This window comes from Primulina tabacum, chromosome 10 (assembly GCF_025594145.1).
Source record: "Primulina tabacum isolate GXHZ01 chromosome 10, ASM2559414v2, whole genome shotgun sequence".
Taxonomy (NCBI): domain Eukaryota; kingdom Viridiplantae; phylum Streptophyta; class Magnoliopsida; order Lamiales; family Gesneriaceae; genus Primulina; species Primulina tabacum.
In genome coordinates, this window is record NC_134559.1 from 38276418 (window position 1) to 38294116 (window position 17699).

The 17699-nt window shown below is 41.9% G+C and overlaps 10 non-coding genes and 6 pseudogenes across 10 annotated transcripts; all 16 read right to left on the minus strand.

Moving 5' to 3' along the window:
* Positions 1-428: 428 nt before the first annotated feature.
* On the minus strand, positions 429-547 carry LOC142514633 (5S ribosomal RNA). Its single transcript, XR_012810518.1, has one exon. It is a non-coding gene; the product is annotated as a 5S ribosomal RNA (ribosomal RNA).
* A 651-nt stretch (positions 548-1198) lies between these two features.
* LOC142511473 (5S ribosomal RNA) lies at positions 1199-1317 on the minus strand (annotated as a pseudogene).
* Positions 1318-2002: 685 nt separating this feature from the next.
* On the minus strand, positions 2003-2121 carry LOC142516849 (5S ribosomal RNA). The gene has a single exon (XR_012812621.1). It is a non-coding gene; the product is annotated as a 5S ribosomal RNA (ribosomal RNA).
* A 494-nt stretch (positions 2122-2615) lies between these two features.
* LOC142512040 (5S ribosomal RNA) lies at positions 2616-2733 on the minus strand (annotated as a pseudogene).
* A 682-nt stretch (positions 2734-3415) lies between these two features.
* LOC142511545 (5S ribosomal RNA) lies at positions 3416-3535 on the minus strand (annotated as a pseudogene).
* Positions 3536-4220: 685 nt separating this feature from the next.
* Positions 4221-4339, minus strand: LOC142514128 (5S ribosomal RNA). Its single transcript, XR_012810037.1, has one exon. It is a non-coding gene; the product is annotated as a 5S ribosomal RNA (ribosomal RNA).
* A 684-nt stretch (positions 4340-5023) lies between these two features.
* On the minus strand, positions 5024-5142 carry LOC142509841 (5S ribosomal RNA). Its single transcript, XR_012807991.1, has one exon. It is a non-coding gene; the product is annotated as a 5S ribosomal RNA (ribosomal RNA).
* Positions 5143-5824: 682 nt separating this feature from the next.
* Positions 5825-5943, minus strand: LOC142512340 (5S ribosomal RNA). Its single transcript, XR_012808830.1, has one exon. It is a non-coding gene; the product is annotated as a 5S ribosomal RNA (ribosomal RNA).
* A 682-nt stretch (positions 5944-6625) lies between these two features.
* On the minus strand, positions 6626-6746 carry LOC142510115 (5S ribosomal RNA). Its single transcript, XR_012808247.1, has one exon. It is a non-coding gene; the product is annotated as a 5S ribosomal RNA (ribosomal RNA).
* A 2334-nt stretch (positions 6747-9080) lies between these two features.
* LOC142511390 (5S ribosomal RNA) lies at positions 9081-9200 on the minus strand (annotated as a pseudogene).
* A 584-nt stretch (positions 9201-9784) lies between these two features.
* Positions 9785-9903, minus strand: LOC142513622 (5S ribosomal RNA). The gene has a single exon (XR_012809559.1). It is a non-coding gene; the product is annotated as a 5S ribosomal RNA (ribosomal RNA).
* Positions 9904-10554: 651 nt separating this feature from the next.
* LOC142514234 (5S ribosomal RNA) lies at positions 10555-10673 on the minus strand. The gene has a single exon (XR_012810138.1). It is a non-coding gene; the product is annotated as a 5S ribosomal RNA (ribosomal RNA).
* A 683-nt stretch (positions 10674-11356) lies between these two features.
* Positions 11357-11475, minus strand: LOC142517343 (5S ribosomal RNA). The gene has a single exon (XR_012813094.1). It is a non-coding gene; the product is annotated as a 5S ribosomal RNA (ribosomal RNA).
* A 685-nt stretch (positions 11476-12160) lies between these two features.
* LOC142511004 (5S ribosomal RNA) lies at positions 12161-12279 on the minus strand (annotated as a pseudogene).
* Positions 12280-12952: 673 nt separating this feature from the next.
* LOC142510053 (5S ribosomal RNA) lies at positions 12953-13070 on the minus strand. Its single transcript, XR_012808192.1, has one exon. It is a non-coding gene; the product is annotated as a 5S ribosomal RNA (ribosomal RNA).
* A 2912-nt stretch (positions 13071-15982) lies between these two features.
* On the minus strand, positions 15983-16098 carry LOC142512870 (5S ribosomal RNA; annotated as a pseudogene).
* Positions 16099-17699: the final 1601 nt, after the last annotated feature.

Sequence of the window (17699 nt, forward strand, 5' to 3'; positions counted from 1 at the left end):
GTCATACCCTTCCGACAGAACCGGCTCACGACAAAAAAACGCTAAATGTTCCAGAAAATTAGAAAAAAAAATAGGAAAAAAATTAGCGAATGAAGTTATTATTGTGCCTGCGATACGATAAATGGAATCGATCACAATTTCGGACTTCATAAGCGGATTTCTCGAGGAAACGGAAGCTTAACAAAAGCGAAAAATCGCAAATTAGAGGATCTTAGAGAAGAATTCGCTAAAAATCTTTCAGCTCATTGGCGGAGTAAGAGTCTCGTTGTTTTCAGTTAACCATCAAATTAGGCTACAATTTTTTTTCCAAATCCGACAAGAGCCCGAGCTCGTTATTTCACATGTCTTATCTGGTTGCCGATCGTATTCAGATGATTTGAGCGAAAATCGTCTGTCAACAAGTAATCAAAAATAGAAAAACACGAAAAGGGGTGCAACACGAGGACTTCCCAGGGGGTCACCCATACTAGTACTGCTCTCGGCCAAGCACGCTTCACTTCGGAGTTCTGATGGGATCCGGTGCATTAGTGCTGGTATGATCACACCCGACATTGAGTGGGATGTTTATTCTTATATCGTTTGAGTACGTGTGGAGCGGGCGGCGATGGACAACATGCGGCACTGCTCTCGCCCAATCAGAACCATGAAGTTAAGCGTTCCGGTGCGATGGCAGAGCTAGGGTGGGTGACCTCCCTGGGAAGTCCTCGTGTCTCGACCGTTTACGTAAATTATAGCTAAAACTGTCGAAATAATTTTTTTTAATGAGTTAACCGTCTCTGGTGTAATCTGCGTCATACCCTTCCGCAAAGAACCGGCTCACGACAAAAAAAATCGCTAAATATTCCCAGGAAATAGAAAAGAAAAATAAGAAGAAGAAAATAGCGAATGTAAAGCGGAAATTATGCCTGAGATACGATAAAATAGAACGGAATCGAATTTCGGACTTCCTAAGCGGATTTCTCGAGGAAACGGAAGCTTAACAGAATTAATTCGGCTAAAATCTCGTCAGCTCATTGCGGAGTAACGAGTCTCGTTCGTTTGCCTGATTACAATCGAATTAGGCTACAATTTTGTCCAAATCTGGCAGTGCCCGAGCTACGTTGATTTCACATGTCTTATCTGCTCTCCATCGCGATTCAGACGATTTGAGCCGAAAATCGTCTGTCAACAAGTAATCAAAAATTGAAAAACACGAAAAGGGGTGCAACACGAGGACTTTCCAGGGGTTTACCCATCATAGTACTGCTCTCGCCCAAGCACGCTTAACTTCGAAGTTCTGATAGGAACCGGTGCATAAGTGCAGGTATGATCACACTCGACATTGAGTGGGATGTTTATTCTTATATCCCTCGAGTACGAGTGGAGCGGGCGGCGATGGACAACACGCGGCACTGCTCTTGCCCAATCAGAACCATGAAGTTAAGCGTTCTGGCGCGATGGCAGAGCTAGGATAGGTGACCTCCCTGGGAAGTCCTCGTGTCGCAACCCTTTACGTAAATTATGGATAAAACAATCGAAATAATTGTTTTTAATGAGTTAACCATCTCCGTCGTAATATGCGTCACACCCTTCCGCACAGAACCTGCTCAAGACAACAAAAATCGCTTAATGTTCGCAGAAAAATAGAAAAAAAATTATGAAGAATAAAATAGCGAATGTTAAGCTATTATTATGCCTGGGATACGATAAAATGGAACTGGAATCGAATTTCGGACATTCTAAGCGGATTACTTGAGAAAACGGAAGCTTAACAGAAGCGGAAAATCACAAATTAGAGGGTCTTAGAGAAAGAATTCGGCTAAAATCGCGCCAGCTCATTGTGGAGTAATGAGTCACGTTCGTTTGCCCGTTTACAATCAAGTTAGCCTACAATTTTGTTCAAATCCGGCAGTGCCCGAGCTACGTTGATTTCACATGTCTTATCTGGTCCCGATCAAGATTCAGATGATTTGAGCCGAAAATCGTCTGTCAACAAGTAATCAAAAATAGAAAAACACGAAAAGGGGTGCTACACGAGGACTTCCAAGTGGGTCACCCATCCTAGTACTGCTCTCGCCCAAGCGCGCTTAACTTCAGAGTTCTGATGGGATCCGGTGCATTAGTGCTGGTATGATCGCACCCGACATTGAGTGGGATGTTTATTCTTATATCCCTTGAGTACTTGTGGAGCGGGCGGCGATGGACAAAACGCGGCACTGCTCTCGCCCAATAAGAACCATGAAGTAAAGCGTTCTGGCGCGATAGCAGAGCTAGGATGGGTGACCTCACTGGGAAGTCAATGTGTCGCGATCGTTTACGTAAATTATGGATAAAACAGTCGAAATAATTGTTTTTAATGAGTTAACCGTCTCCGGAATAATATGCGTCATACCCTTCCGCACAGAACATGTTCAAGACAACAAAAATCGCTAAATGTTCCCAGAAAATAGAAAAAAAAATCAGAAGAAGAAAATAGCAAATGTAAAGCTATTATTATGCCTGAATATGATAAAATGGAACCGGAATCAAATTTAGAACTTCCTAAGCGGATTTCTCGAGGAAATGGAAGCTTAACAGAAGCGGAAATCGTAAATTAGAGGGTCTTAGAGAAGGAATTCGTCTAAAATCTCGTCTGCTCGTTGCGCACGAGGACTTCCCGGGGGTTCACCCATCATAGTACTGCTCTCGACCAAGCATACTTAACTTCGGAGTTCTTATGGGATCCGGTGCATTAGTGCTGGTATGATCGCACCTGACATTGAGTGGGATGTTTATTCTTATATCCCTCGAGTACGTGCGGCGCGGGCGGCGATGGACAACACGCGGCACTGCTCTCGCCCAATCAAAACCATGAAGTTAAGCGATCTGGCGCGATGGCAGAGCTAAGATGGGTGACCTCCCAGGGAAGTCCTCGTTTCGCGACCATTTACGTAAATTATGGATTAAACATATGAAATAATTGTTTTTAATGAGTTAAACGTCTCCGGAGTAATATGCGTCATACCCTTCCGCACAGAACCTGCTCAAGACAATAAAAATCGCTAAATTTTCCCAGAAAATAGAAAAAAATAAGAAGAAGAAAATAGCGAATGGAAAGCTATTATTATGCATGAGATACGATAAAATGGAATCGTAATCGAATTTCGGACTTCCTAAGCGGATTTCTCAAGGAAATGAAAGCTTAACAGAAGCGGAAAATCGCAAATTAGAGGGTTTTGGAGAAGGAATTTGGCTAAAATCTCGCCAGCTCATTGCGGAGTAATGAGTCTCGTTCGTTTGCCCGTTTACAATCAAATTGGGCTACTATTTTGTCCAAATTCGGCAGTGCCCGAGCTACGTTAATTTCATATGTCTTATCTGGTCACGACCGAGATTCAGATGATTTGAGACGAAAATGGTCTGTCAACAAGTAATAAAAAATAGAAAAACACGAAAAGGAGTTCAACACGAGGACTCCCCATGGGGGTCACCCATCCTAGTACTGCTCTCGACCAAGCACGCTTAACTTCGGAGTTCTGATGGGATCCGGTGCATTAGTGTTGGTATGATCTCACCCGACATTGAGTGGGATGTTTATTCTTATATCCCTCGATTACGTGTCGAGCGGGCGGCGATGGACAACACACGGCACTGCTCTCGCCCAATCAGACCCATGAAGTTAAGCGTTCTGGCGCGATGGCAGAGCTAGGATGGGTGACCTCACTGTGAACTCCTCGTGTCTCGACTGTTTACGTAAATTATAGCTAAAACTGTCGAAATAATTGTTTTTAATGAGTCAACCGTCTCTGGTGTAATCTGCGTCATACCCTTCCGCACAAAACCGGCTCACGGCAAAAAAAATCGCTAAATGTTCCTAGGAAATAGAAAAGAAAAATAAGAAGAAGAAAATAGCGAATGTAAAGCTATTATTATGCCTGGGATACGATAAAATAGAACCGGAATCGAATTTCGGACTTCCTAAACGGATTTTTCGAGGAAACGGATGCTTAACAAAAGCGTAAAATCGCAAATTAAAGGGTCTTGGAGAAGGAATTCGGCTAAATTCTCGCCAGCTCATTGCGGAGTAATGAGTCTCGTTTGTTTGCCCGTTTACAATCAAATTAGGCTACAATTTTGTCCAAATCCGGCAGTGCCTGAGCTACGTTGATTTCACATGTCTTATCTGTTCCCGATCGAGATTCAGATGATTTGAGTCGAAAATCGTCTGTCAACAAGTAATCTAAAATAGAAAAACACGAAAAGGGGTGCAACACGAGGACTTCCCAAGGGGTCACCCATCCTAGTACTGTTCTCGCCCAAGCAGGCTTAACTTCGGAGTTCTGATGGGATCCGGTGCATTAGTGCTGGTATGATCGCACCTGACATTGAGTGGGATGTTTATTCTTATATCCCTCGAGTACGTGTGGCGCGGACAGCGATGGACAACACGCGTCACTACTCTCGCCCAATCAGAACCATGAAGTTAAGCATTCTGGCGCGATGGCAAAGCTAGGATAGGTGACCTCCCTGGGAAGTACTCGTGTTGCGATCGTTTACGTAAACTATGGATAAAACAGTCGAAATAATTGTTTTTAATGAGTTAACCGTCTCCGGAGTAATATGCGTCATACCCTTCCGCACAGACCCTGCTCAAGACAATAAAAATAGCAAAATGTTCCCTGAAAATATAAAAAAAAATAAGAAGAAAAAAATAGCGAATGGAAAGCTATTATTATGACTGGGATACGATAAAATGGAACCGGAATCGAATTTCGGACTTCCTAAACGGATTTCTCGAGGAAACGGAAGCTTAACAGAAGCGGAAAATCGCAAATTAAAGGGGCTTAGAGAAGGAATTTGGCTAAAATCTCGCCAGCTCATTGCGGAGCAATGAGTCTCGTTTGTTTGCCTGTTTACAATCAAATTAGGCTATAATTTTGTCCAAATTCGGCAGTGCCCGAGCTACGTTGATTTCATATGTCTTATCTGGTCCCGATCGAGATTCAGATGATTTGAGACGAAAATTGTCTGTCAACATGTAATCAAAAAAAGAAAAACACGAAAAGGGGTGCAACACGAGAACTTCCCAGGGGGTCACCCATACTAGTACTGCTCTCGGCCAAGCACGCTTAACTTCGGAGTTTTGACGGGATTCGGTGCATTAATGATGGTATGATCGCACCCGACATTGAGTGGGATGTTTATTCTTATATCCTCTGAGTACGTGTGGAGCGGGCGGCGATGGACAAAACGCGGCACTGCTCTCGCCCATTCAGAACCATGAAGTTAAGCGTTCTGGCGTGATGGCAGAGCTAGGATGGGTGACCTCCCTGTGAAATCCTTGTGTCTCGACCGTTTACGTAAATTATAGCTAAAACAGTCGAAATAATTGTTTTTAATGAGTTAACCGTCTCTAGAGTAATCTGCTTCATACCATTCTGTACAGAACCGGCTCACGATAACAAAAATCGCTAAATGTTCCCAGAAAATAGAAAAAAAATAAGAAGAAGAAAATAGCGAATGTAAAGCTATTATTATACCTGGGATACGATAAAATGGAACCGGAATCGAATTTCAGTCTTCCTAAACGGATTTCTCGAGGAAACGAAAGCTTAACGGAAGCGGAAAATCGCAAATTAGAGGGTCTTAGAGAAGGAATTCGGCTAAAATCTCTCCAGAACATTGCGGAGTAATGAGTCTCGTTCATTTGCTCGTTTACAATCCAATTAGGCTAAAATTTTGTCCAAATCCGGCAGTGCCCGAGCTATGTTGATTTCACATGTCTTATCTAGTCCCGATCGTGGTTCAGATGCTTTGAGCCGAAAATCGTCCTTCAAAAAGTATAAAAAATAGAAAAAAAAGAAAAAGGGTGCAACACGAGGACTTCCCAAGGGGTCACCCATCCTAGTACAGCTCTCGCCCAAGCACGCTTAACTACGGAGTTCTGATGGGATCCGGTGCATTAGTGCTGGTATGATCGCACCCGACATTGAGTGGGATGTTTATTCTTATATTCCTCGAGTACGTTTGGAACGGGCGGCGATAGACAACACGCGTCACTGCTCTCGCCCAATCAGAACCATGAAGTTAAGCGTTCTGGCGCTATGGCAGAGCTAGGATGGGTGACCTCCCTGGGAAGTCCTCATGTCGCGACCTTTCACATAAATTATAGCTAAAACAGTCAAAATAATTGTTTTTAATGAGTTAACCGTCTCCGGTGTAATCTTCGTCATATCCTTCCGCACAGAACCGGCTCACGACAAAAAAAATCGCAAAATGTTCCTAGAAAATAGAAAAAAAATAAGAAGAAGAAAATAGCGAATGTAAAGCTATTATTTTGCCTGGGTTACGATAAAATTGAACCGGAATCGAATTTCGGACTTCCTAAACAGATTTCTCGAGGAAAGAAAGCTTAACAGAAGCGGAAAATCGCAAATTAGAGGGTCTTAGAGAAGGAATTCGGATAAAATCTCGTCAGCTCATTGCGGAGTAATGAGTCTCGTTCGTTTTCCCGTTTACAATCGAATTAGCCTACAATTTTGTCCAAATCCGGCAGTGCCCGAGCTACGTTGATTTCACATGTCTTATCTGGTCCTGATCCAGATTCAGATTATTTGAGCCGAAAATCATCTGTGAACAAGTAATCAAAAATAGAAAAACACGAAAAGGGGTGCAACACGAGGACTTCCCGGGGGGTCTCACCCATCCTAGTACTGCTCTCGCCCAAGCACGCTTAACTTCCGAGTTTTGATGGGATCCGATGCATTAGTGCTGGTATGATCGCACCTGACATTGAGTGGGATGTTTATTTTTATATCCCTTGAGTACGTGTGGCTCGGGCGGCGATGGACAACATATAAATCCTTATATTATTTCGAAAATTCTTATGCAGCCCTTTAATGTTCGTAAATTGCCCTTAGGTCCCCAATCTTTCGAAATATTTCACTTTGGTCCCTTAAATTTCGATACTTGCATGTTGATTTTATACGCCGGGACGTAAATTTTATCGGTGTGGGTTTTTCAATAAAAAAATACGAACTTTTTGGCAAATCGGCTATTTAATTCCCAAACTATTTTTACCAAAACTTTACTAATATTTTATTTAATTCTAATTAAAGACTAATGGGCTTAATTAGGGGCTTAGTAGGCCTAAAGCCTTGTTAGTGTTTAATTAAGTATATAATATGTAAACCTTTCTCATAACCCAACGATTCTTTGAAAAGCACACGGCCACTCTTCTGAAAATACCTAGATTACACGGCCTACACATGCTTAAAAATTGAGGCAAACTTTCGAGCATTGCCAAAGGAAAGTCTTAGCCAAGGTTCTTGCTCCGTTCTTCTTCATCGTCAATGATTTTTCGTGCGTAAATTACGCATAGGCACACCTATTCTTCCCTTAAAACCATCATGAAATCATATTATATTTTTATGCATGAAAATTTTGGGAAACAAGTGACACTTTGAATTATTTTCGTTTTTATGCAATCCATGAAATTCCAAGCATGATTTTGATTCAAACTTTTGTCGTTTACATGTATATACGGGCTGCCATGATATAGGTTATAATCAGGCACGATTTTGCACGGGATTTAGAGTCCTAGATAATCACCTTAACACCACACATGCAATAGAACACAAGCTGTGCAGCAACTTGCTGTCATGGAGCAAAGGGGTTCAGTTTTATGGTTGCAGGGTCTAGGGCTTGGTTGGCTAGTTCCAGGGGTTAGCCAAGGTCGTGGGTGAGTTAGGGAGAGAGTCCTAGCCATGCTAGGACTCGCGATCAAGGGCTGGGAAGGAGTCCTAGCAAGCTATGACTCCCACCCGAGAATCAAGGGGAATTGCGTGCTGGGTTCTGGGCTTGTTGCAGGCTGGTGGGCGTGGTCCTGGGGGCCTGGGTCCTTAGGGGGTGCACAACAGGTGGGTTTGGTGGCTGGGTTCGTTGGTAGGGGCAGGGAAGCTTGATCAAGAGTCCTTGTCCAACAAGGATTTCTCAGCCAGCTTATGGTAGAGGAGTATGGGGCTCGTTTTTTGGTTTTGGGTGTTTTCCGTTGGATCTTTGGGTCCAGTAGGTACTTTAGGATGTTGGTCAAGTTTTGGATCAACATGGTTCGGGGGTAACTCGTGAAAATCAAGAGATGGCTCGGGGTCGAAGATTTTGGGTCATTAGGGTTTTTAAAACTTGGGAAAATTGAAAAATAGTTCACGGGGGTCGAGTCGTGGTTCATAAGGGCTAAAATAATATAAAAAGACTAAATTCTCAACTGGTACCAACACTTAGGAATCTAGGTACTTAAGTCTGGAGGTCCTGGGTTCAAGTGTTGGGGAAGGCGAAAGAAACCACTTACCAGGGGTGAGATATTCTATGAGTGACGATGCATGGGCATGGGCTGATGCCCATGTTGGACCATCCTAACGACCCATGACCAGTAGTGGTGCGTGATAATGGGCCGAGGCCTTTGTTAGTTCAGCCTAATGGCCCATGACCGTTACAAAAAAAGGCGCCTTTTTTTGTAACGATCACGGGCCATTAGGCTGAACCAACAAAGGCCTCGGCCCATGCTGGACCATCCTAACGATCCATGACCAGGGAAGTCCTCGCGTCGCGACCCTTTACGTAAATTATGGATAAAACAATCGAAATAATTGTTTTTAATGAGTTAACTGTCTCCGGAGTAATCTGCGTCATACCCTTCCGCACAGAACCGGCTCACGACCTCAAAAATCGCTAAATGTTCCCAGAAAATAGAAAAAAAATAAGAAGAAGAAAAGAGCGAATGTAAAGCTATCATTATGCCTGTGATACGATAAAATGGAACCGGAATCGAATTTAGGACTTCCTAAGCGGATTTCTCGAGGAAACGGAAGCTTAACAGAAGCGAAAAATCGCAAATTAGAGGGTCTTAGAGAAGGTATTCGGCTAAAATCTGGCCAGCTCATTGCGAAGTAATGAGTCTCGTTCGTTTGCCCGTTTACAATCAAATTAGGCTACAATTTTATCAAAATACGGCAGTGCCCGAGCTACGTGATTTTACATGTCTTATCTGGTCTCGATCGAGATTCAGATGATTTGAGCCAAAAATTGTCTGTCAACAAATAATCAAAAATAGAAAAACACTAAAATGGCTGCAACACGAAGACTTCCCAGTGGGGTCACCCATCCTACTACTGCTCTCGCCCAAGCACGCTTAACTTCGAAGTTCTGATGGGATTCTGTGCATTAGTGCTGGTATGATCGAACCCGACTTTGAGTGGGATGTTTATTCTTATATCCCTCGAGTATATGTGGCGCGGGCGGCGATGGACATCACGCGGCACTGCTCTCTCCCAATAAGAACCATGAAGTTAAGCGTTCTGGCGCGATGGCAGATCTAGGATAGGTGTCCTCCCTGGAAAGTCCTCGTGTCGCGACCGTTTACGTAAATTATAGCCAAAATGTTCCCAGAAAATAGGAAAAATATAATAAGAAGAAAATTGCGAATGTAAAGAAATTATTTTGCCTGTGATACGATAAAATGGATCGGAATCGAAATTGGACTTCCTAAGCAGATTTTTCGAGGAAACAAAAGCTTAACAGAAGCGGAAAAAATCGCAAATTAGAGGGTCTTAGAGAAGGAATTCGGCTAAAATCTCGCCAGCTCATTGTGGAATAATGAGAGTCGTTCGTTTGCCCGTTTACAATGGAATTAGCCTACAATTTTTTCCAAATCCGGCAGTTACTGAGCTACGTTGATTTCACATGTCTTATCTGGTCCCGATCAAGATTCAGATGATTTGAGCCGAAAATCGTCTGTCAACAAGTAATCAAAAATAGAAAAACACGAAACGGGGTGTAACACAAGGACTTCCCATGGGGTCACCCTTCCTAGTACTGCTCTCGCCCAAGCACGCTTAACTTCGGAGTTCTGATGGGATCCGGTGCTTTAGTGCTGGTATGATCGCACCCGACATTGAGTGGTATGTTTATTCTTATATCCCTCGAGTACGTGTGGCGCGGGCGGCGATGGACAACACGCGGCACTGCTCTCTCCCAATCAGAACCAAGAAGTTAAGCGTTCTGGCACGATGGCAGAGCTAGGATGGGTGACCTCCTTGGAATTCCTCGTGTCGCGACCGTTTACGTAAATTATAGCTAAAACAGTTGGAATAATTGTTTTTAATGCCCTTCCGCACAGAACCGGCTCACGACAACAAAAATCGCTAAATGTTCCCAGAAAATTGAAAAAAAAATAAAAAGAAGAAAATAGCGAATGTAAAGCTATTATTATGCCTGAGATACGATAAAATAGAACCGGAATCGAATTTCGGACTTTCTAAACGGATTTCTCGAGGAAACGGAAGCTTAGAATAAGAGGAAAATCGCAAATTAGAGGGTCTTAGAGAAGGAATTCGGCTAAAATCTCACCAGCTCATTGCGGAGTAATGAGTCTCGTTCGTTTGCCCGTTTACAATCAAATTAGGCTACAATTTTGTCCAACTCCGGAAGTGCCTGAGCTACGTTGATTCCACATGTCTTATCTGGTCCCGATCGAGATTCAGATTATTTGAGCCGAAAATTGTCTGTCAACAAGTAATCAAAAATTGAAAAACACGAAAAGGGGTGCAACACGAGGACTTCCCAGGGGGTCACCCATCCTAGTACTGATCTCGCCTAAGCATGCTTAACTTCGGAGTTCTGATGGGATCCGGTTCATTAGTGCTAGTATGATCGCACCCAACATTGAGTGGGATGTTTATTCTTATATCCCTCGAGTACATGTGGCGCGGGCGGCGATGGACAACAAGCTGCAGTGATCTCGCCCAATCAGAACTATGAAGTTAAGCGTTCTGGCGCGATGGCAGAGCTAGGATGGGTGACCTCCCTGGGAAGTCCTCGTGTCGCGACTGTTTACGTAAATTATGGATAAAACAGTCGAAATAATTGTTTTTAATGAGTTAACCGTCTCCGGAGTAATCTGCGTCATACCCTTCCGCACAGAACCGGCTCACGACAACAAAAATCGCTAAATGTTCTCAGAAAATAGAAAAAAAATAAGAAAAAGAAAATAGCGATTGTAAATCTATTATTATGCCTGAGATATGATAAAATGGAACCAGAATCGAATTTCGGACTTCTTAAACGGATTTCTCGAGGAAACGGAAGCTTAACAGAATCGGAAAATCGCAAATTAGAGGGTCTTAGAGAATGAATTCGGCTAAAATCTCGTCAGATCATTGCGGGGTATTGAGTCTCGTTCGTTTGCCCATTTACAATCAAATTAACCTACAATTTTGTCCAAATCCGGCAGTGCCCGAGCTACATTGATTTCACATGAATTATCTGGTCCCGATCGAGATTCAGATGATTTGAAACGAAAATCGTCTATCAAAATGTAATAAAAAATAGAAACACATGAAAAGGGGTGCAACACGAGGACTTACTAGGGGGTCACCCATCCTAGTACTGCTCTCGACCAAGCACGCTTCACTTCGGAGTTCTGATGGGATCTGGTGCATTAGTGCTGGTATGATCGCACCCGACATTGAGTGGGATTTTTATTCTTATATCTCTCGAGTACGTGTGGCGCGGGCGGCGATGGACAACACGCGGCACTGTTCTCGTCCAATCAAAACCATGAAGTTAGGCGTTCTGGCGCGATGGCAGAGCTAGGATGGGTGACTTCCCTGGGAAGTTCTCGTGTCGCGACCGTTTACGTAAATTATAGCTAAAATATTCAAAATAATTGTTTTTAACGAGTTAACTATCTCCGGAGTAATCTGCGTCATACCCTTCCGCACAGAACCGACTCACGACAACAAAAGTTGTTAAATGTTCCCAGAAAATAGAAAAAAAAAATAAGAAGAAGAAAATAGCGAATGTAAAGCTATTATTATGCCTGTTATACGATAAAATGGAACCAGAATCGAATTTCGGACTTCCTAAACGTATTTCTGGAGGAAACGGAAGCTTAACAGAAGTGAAAAATCGCAAATTAGAGGGTCATAGAGAAAGAATTCGGCTAAAATCTCACCAGCTCATTGCGGAGTAATTAGTCTCGTTCGTTTACCCGTTTACAATCAAATTAGCTTACAATTTTGTTTAAATCCGGCAGTGCCCGAGCTACGTTGATTTCACATGACTTATCTTGTCCCGATCGAGATTCAGATGATTTGAGCCGAAAATCGTCTGTCAACAAGTAATCAAAAATAGAAAAACACGAAAAGGGGTGCAACACGAGTACTTACCAGGAGGTCACCAGTCCTAGTATGGCTCTCGCCCAAGCACGCTTAACTTCGGAGTTCTGATGGGATCCGGTGCATTAGTGCTTGTATGATTGCACCCGACATTGAGTGGGATATTATTCTTAAATCCCTCGAGTACGTGTGGCGCGTGCGGCGATGGACAACACGCGGCACTGCTCTCGCCCAATTAGAACCATGAAGTTAAGCGTTCAGGCGCGATGGCAGAGCTAGGATGGGTGACCTCCATGGGATGTCCTCGTGTCGCGACCCTTTACGTAAATTATAGCTAAAAAAGTCAAAATAATTGTTTTTAATGAGTTAACCGTCTCCGGAGTAATCTGCGTCATACCTTTCCGCACAGAACCGGCTCACTACAATAAAAATCGCTAAATGTTCCCAGAAAATAGAAAAAAAAAGAAGAAGAAAATAGTGAATGTAAAGCTATTATTATGCCTGGGATACGATAAAATGGAACCGGAATCGAATTTCGAACTTCCTAAGCGGATTTCTCGAGGAAACAGAAGCTTAACTGAAGCGGAAAATCGCAAATTAGAGGGTCTTAGAGAAATAATTCGGCTAAAATCTCGCCAGCTCCTTGCGGAGTATTGAGTCTCGTTCGGTTGCCCGTTTACAATCAAATTAGGCTTCAATTTTGTCCAAATCCGGCAGTGCCCGTGCTACGTTGATTTCAAATGTCTTATCTGGTCTCGATCGAGATTAAGATGATTTGAGCCGAAAATCGTCTGTCAATCAAAAATAGAGAAACACGAAAAGGGGTGCAACACGAGGACTTATCAAGGGTCACCCATCCTAGTACTGCTCTCGCCCAAGCACGCTTAACTTCGGAGTTCTGATGTGATTTGGTGCATTAGTGCTAGTATGATCGCACCCAACATTGAGTGGGATGTTTATTCTTATATCCCTCGAGTACGTGTGGCGCGGACGGCTATGGACAACACGCGGCACTGCTCTCTCCTAATCAGAACCATGAAGGTAAGAGTTCTGACGCGATGGCGTAGCTAGGATGGGTGACCTCCCTGGGAAGTCCTCGTGTCGCGACCGTTTACGTAAATTATAGCTAAAATAGTCGAAATAATTGTTTTTAATGATTTAACCGTCTCCGGAGTAATCTGCGTCATACCCTTTCGCACAGAACCGGCTCACGACAACAAAAATAGCTAAATGTTCCCAAAAAATAGAAAAAAAATAAGAAGAAGAAAATGGCGAATGTAAAGCTATTATTATGCCTGAGATACGATAAAATAGAACCGGTATCGAATTTCGGACTTCCTAAACGCATTTCTGGAGGAAACGGAAACTTAACAGAAGCAAAAAATCGAAAATTAGAGGGTCTTAGAGAAGGAATTCGGCTAAAATCTCGCCAGCTCATTGCGGAGTAAAGAGTCTCGTTCTTTTTCCCGTTTACAATAAAATTAGCCTAAAATTTTATCAAAATCCGGCAGTGCCCGAGCTACGTTGATTTAACATGTCTTATCTGGTTCCGATCGAGATTCAGATGATTTGAGCCGAAAATCGTCTGTCAACAAGTAATCAAAAATAGAAAAACACGAAAAAAGGTGCAACACGAGGACTTCCCAGGGGGTCACCCATCCTAGTACTGGGGTTTTTTTAAAAAAATAATTTAAATTTTAAAATTAATTTCAATTATAATGTAAAAAAAAGAGTATGCAAATATACCTCAATCCGCGCTTACGAAGCGCGGACGCTGCCCACGTGGAGCAGCGTCCATGCTTTGTAAGTGCGGACCCTGCTCACGTGGTGCCACGTCCGCGCGACGGAATATTTAGCGACGGAATATATAACAAACCGTCGCTAAAATTGAATCAGCGACGGTTTAATTTTGGTTATTTTATTAAGGGTGAGTACATGATAATAACCACCTATAGGACACTAATATTTTACTTTAGTTTTTTGTTTTTTTTTAAATTTCAACACACACTTTTATTTTTTATTTTTTTTTCAACAATTCAAATATCAATTTAGTTTCTCCATAATTTATCAAATTTCACTTTATTCCATCGATAATGATAAAAAAGACTGTACACACACGCATCGCCTGTGCAGAGAAACTAGTATTCATTAACAGCCGCAGATAATAGTATAAACAGCGGGCACATGTACGCCACGGATAATCTTAAACTTTCAACGGTTTGCATCTTTGCAGCATGCAATGTTCGCTACGGAAAAAGAATTTGCGCGCTACGAAAAATCATTTTTGTTGTAGTGAAGACAGAGAAAAAAACAGACAAAAATTCATCACGAAATAAGTTTTTTCGGGAATATTTACTCTTGTCTAATATATATAAAATTAAATGATTATTTAAAAAATATTTTCTTGATAAAATTTCATTACTATTTTGACTGGAAGATCGTGAATTAAATTTATTAAACAAATAATAATTCTTGTTAAATTTAAGATTTAAACAGAAATTTTTGAGTAGGTCTCTTGTGAAACGGTCTCACGAATCTTTATCTCACGAATCTTTTTTGAATAGTAGAGATTCTTGAAAAAACTTATTTCGTGATGAATTTTTGTCTGTTTTTTTCTCTGTGTTCACTACAACAAAAATGGTTTTTCGCATCGCGCAAATTCTTTTCCCGCAGCGAACATTGCATGCTGCAAAGATGCAAACCGTTGAAAGTTCAAGATTATCCGCTGCGTACATGTGCACGCTGTTAATACAATTATCTACGGCCGTTAATAAATTATGGAGAGACTAAATATATATTTGAATTGTTGAAAAAAAATTAATAAAAGTGTATGTTGATATTAAAAAAAAAAACAAAAACCTAAAGTGCAATAGTTGGTGACCCATAGGTGGTTATTATCATGTCCTCACCCTTAATAAAATAACCAAAATTTAGGAATAACGACGGTTTTTAAACCGTTGCTCAAACTAGCGTCGGTTTCGAAACCGTCGCTGATTCTATTTTCGCGACATATATTAAACCGTCGCTGATTCCATTTTAGCGACAGTTTATAAACCATCGCTGATTCAATTTGAGCGATGGTTTTATATATATTCCGTCGCTAATTATTCCGTCGCGCGGACGTGGTACCACGTGAGCAGCGTCCGCGCTTACGAAGCATTAGTGATGGTATGATCGCACCCGACATTGAGTGGGATGTTTATTCTTATTTCCCTCGAGTACGTGTGGAGCGGGCGGCGATGAAAAACACGAGGCACTGCTCTCGCCCAATCAGAACCATGAAGTTAAGCGTTCTGGCGCGATGGCAGAGCTAGGATGGGTGACCTCCCTGGGAAGTTTTCGTGTCGCAACCATTTACGTAAATTATGGATTATTTTTTTAATGAATTAACCGTGTCCGGAGTAATCTATGTCATACCCTTCCGCACAGAACTGGCTCACGACAACAAAAATCTCTAAATGTTCCCAGAAAATAGGAAAAAAAATAAGAAGAAGAAAATAGCGAATGTAAAGCTATTATTATGAATGGGATACGATAAAATGGAACCGGAATCAAATTTCGAACTTTCTAAGCGGATTTCTCGAGGAAACGGAAGCTTCACAGAAGCGAAAAATCGCAAGTTAGAGGGTCTAAGAGAAGGAATTTGGTTAAAATCTCGCCAGCTCATTGCAGAGTAATGAGTCTCATTCGTTTGCCCGTTTACAATCAAATTAGGCTACAATTTTGTCCAAATCCGGCAGTGCCCGAGCTACGTTGATTTCACATGTCTTATCTGGTCCCGATCAAGATTCAGATGATTTGAGTCGAAAATCGTCTGTCAACAAGTAATCAAAAATAGAAAAACACGAAAAGAGATGCAACACGAGGACTTCCTAAGGGGTCACCCATCCTAGTACTGCTTTCGCCCAAGCACGCTTAACTTCGGAGTTCTGATGGGATCCGGTGCATTAGTTGTAAGGCCCGAGAATTTGATTACCGTAATCTGAGATTAATCTGAAATGATTTGGCAATAATTAATACGATTATTGATTTTTAATCGAGATAATTACGAAAGGCCTAACCGAGACACGAAATGAGATAGCGTGTGAAAATGGAAGTGCGAGGACAGTAGCATCGGCGCACATGCGCGACCGGATGCGCGCACATGCGCCAAACAGGCAGAAGACCTCGCGCATATGCGCGGAAGATGTCGCGCATATGCGCGAAGCCTATGCGAGTGACTCCAGAGGGTCTCGCGCATATGCGCGAGGCGATGTACAGGATATGCGCGGAGACCGAGTGTCTCGCGCATATGCGCTGATTGGGGTCGCGCATATGCGCGAGACGTGTTTTATGAAGGAGTGAGCCGCTTTCCTTGCATGCACGAAATATGTATGTATATATATATATAAACATACAAACGGTAATCCTCAGAAGGAAAAAGAAAGAAAGGAACGGAAGAAGCAGCTTCTGCTTTTGATCGAGATTTATGAAAAATCCGTCCGTCTGTTTTTGAATCCGACTTCAGTACTGTTTTCCAATCAACGCAGGCTACAACTGGACGTAAGTTTTGTTACGTTTAGACATGTTCTGAAATTATGATGTTGTCAGAATTAAATGGAATTCATATATGATATTCTTGACATGTTAGACATCATAGAATCGAAGTCAGATTAAAGAATAGACTGTTTATGAAATTGTTATGAATTTCAGAGTTGATTTAGTTGAGATTCTATACTAGAATTGTGATATTATTCAGATTATGAGTTGTACTGATACTGGTTATGACTTCTTGTATTATATCTGTGATGTTGAGATAGACGGGGTTATCGTGACTGTATTGTTATGCCGTCGAAACATCAGTAGATTGATATTGATCAGATTCAGTATTGATTTAGATTGATCAGATTCAGTAATGATTTCGATTGTATCGTGATATCGTTGATATGAATTAGATTGTGCCTTGTTCAGATATGGATCAGATTATGTATTGGTTTGAGTATTGATCAGAACAAGTCTTGAATTGATTTATATACTGATATTGTATTTATGCGATTGTCATCGCCAGACTGGTTATGGACAGATTGGAATACGAGACTTCGTCTTCGTCGGATCGAGAAGATAAAGGTATAAATAAATGTTGATTCGGGATTGCACAACTCGAGTTAGGTTTGACTTGAGTTTCCCAAATCACATACTTTACCTTATTGCATTGATATTTGCAGATTATCAGATTGATACGTTTAGTCTATTGAATTATAGTAGAGCCAGAGTTTGAGTCTAGGGCAGATCCGCCTAGCTAGGGCAGAATCGCCGAGGCTTTGTCAGAACCGCGTAGACTCTAGACTTACGGTGTATCGATGAGCTTAGATGTAGATCGACGTCTATTGTAGACATTCGATACAGCATACCAAAGTCTAAATTAGATCGGGATCCCTAGATTAGAATAAGAGATGAGTCGAGTCTTAGATATCGAGACTAGAACTTGATTTACAGATCCGTATTGATTTATGTTTCGTAGATTACGATTCATGTTTTATTTACAGATTGGTATTGATACATGTTATTGACTATGCTACATGTGATAAG